The sequence below is a fragment of the Suricata suricatta genome, chromosome 4, assembly GCF_006229205.1.
Source record: "Suricata suricatta isolate VVHF042 chromosome 4, meerkat_22Aug2017_6uvM2_HiC, whole genome shotgun sequence".
NCBI classification, from domain to species: Eukaryota; Metazoa; Chordata; class Mammalia; order Carnivora; family Herpestidae; genus Suricata; species Suricata suricatta.
In genome coordinates this window covers 123538361-123540612 of record NC_043703.1, presented here as the reverse complement: position 1 = coordinate 123540612, position 2252 = coordinate 123538361, and the positions used below count along the sequence as shown (strand labels likewise).

At 28.3% G+C, this 2252-nt stretch overlaps 1 pseudogene; it reads left to right on the top strand.

Moving 5' to 3' along the window:
• LOC115290681 overlaps positions 1-1933 on the top strand; it is a 3666-nt pseudogene extending 1733 nt beyond the window's left edge.
• Positions 1934-2252: the final 319 nt, after the last annotated feature.

Here is a 2252-nt window from a genome sequence, read left to right as displayed (position 1 = left end):
AAAAAAAAATTGTGTCAGAGTCTCAGGAACCTGTGCAATATCAAATGTATAACAGATGTGTAATTATACACCTAACAAGAAGAAGGCAGAAAATAGGGTAGAACAAAATATTTGAAGAAATAATGGGCAAAATTTCCCAAATTTGATATATAGATATAAGCAGCTCAGCAAATAAAAGCAGAATAAATACAAACAAAATAATCCACACACCAAATATTAAAGCTGCTGACATCCAAAGGTGAAGAGAAAATCTTGAAAGCAGCTAAGATGAAATGATAAAAAGACAAAATTTCATGTAAGGGAAAAATTATTCAGATAACCATTGATTTCTCATCTGGAACTGGAATCAGAAGATAGTGGATTCATTAAGAAGAAATAATTAAGAAGAAATATTTCACTGAGAAGAAATAAAAGATCATATCAAAATTTGAAATCCAGTTGAAATATCCTTTGGAATTAAGGTAAAACCCACTTATAAAAAAAGAAAATAATGGAATCTGTAGTCAACAGAACTGCCCTACAAGATATTCTAAAGAAAATTCTTCCAAGAAAAGAAATCTGATACTCATGTTTCAGGAAGGAATAAATAACACTAAAATTAATAATTATCTTGGTAAACACTAAATACTTCTCCTCTAGATATCCATTTTTATTATATAAATTAAACATTATATTGAGGCATTTTGCAGTACAAGAATATATATGTATGGAAAATTATTTCTATTTGAATATTATATGAGTGGTTAATAGAAATCCTAAACAATAAACAAGATTATTTTTGGATCTAAAAATTTAGTAAGGTCACTGTATTCAAGGTTAAGTATTTATTAAAAACTATATTTCAGATACTGGTGGCAAAGAATTGGAGACAATAAAAATAAATTCCATTAACAGTACTATTAAAAGATATAAAACACCTATGAATACACTTACTGAAAGTTGTTCATGACTTCTACACCAAAAATTACCAAACATTGCTAAAGTATGTTAGAAAGACCAAATAAATGGGAAAAGAAGTCATATTCATGCAATGGTATGCTCAATATTGTTAAGATTCTAATTGTCTCAATTAATTTATACAATCACAATTATAATTGTAGTCTTTTATCTCATATAAATTTACAAGCTGAATCTAAAATTTTAAATGGAAATATAAGGACACAGAATATCCAGCATAATCTAGGGCATTATGAAAAAATACTAAAAAAAACAAATATGTACAGTTTTTTAATAAACAGATGACTAAGCAATATGAATGAATTTCAAAAAGAATCATTCTTTATTAGGAATTAAAAACTTCCCTGAAATAAATAATATATGATTTCATGAATATGATTCTAAAAGAGGGAAAACAAATCTATGGGAAAAGGAATGAGGACAAAGCTGTTTTTCTCAGCGACTTGAGCAGAAAGGACTGAAGGAGTATATAGGAAGATTTCTGACCAATAGTAAAATTCTGTAATTAGCTAGTGTTTGGGCTTAAATAGGTCCATACATCTTTTAGACTCATTAAATGTACACTTATGAATTATACCTTTCACTGTATATAAATTTTGCATTAAAAGTAAAATACAATGAGCTCTAATGATATGTATGTTTAGGTATTTGGTAAAAATTTACTTTGAAATGTATAAAAAATAACATATTAATGGCTGGGTAGAGAAATGGATATGCCATAGAACAAGTATACTAAAATATTAAGCTAGGTGATATGATTATCAGTGATCTTTGTAAAATTCTTTCAAATTTTTAGGATGATAATTTTAGATGGGAAAAGCAAATATTTTTTTTTTGAATTATATTTTGTTTTGCTTTTGAAGCTCCTTCTTCCCACAAATACCAACTCCACAGCATTCATGCTCAGAGAACATGGGAATCTAAATGTGAAGATAAGGCCAATAAATCACCAGGTCTACAGTTTTTAGAAAACTAATTGGGAAACAACCCTATTCTTACCATAAATTTAGCTAAGTGGTCTTATCACTCTACTGCCATATCCCATAACTTTGGTCAACATTTAAGAATTATCTCTAAATTTCCTCTCAGCTCAATTATTTTCGGATGAGGACTCAAAGTCTATATTCTCATAACTAAAAGCCATATTAGAAACATGTGGTAGGTGTGATATCTAGTTAAAGTTGCACAGGCTTTGGACTTATGTATATTAGGATTGAAATCCCGTTTAACATCTTATTAATTGTAAGATACTAAATAGAGAAGTCAACGAGACTATCTGCACCAATTGTTTTATA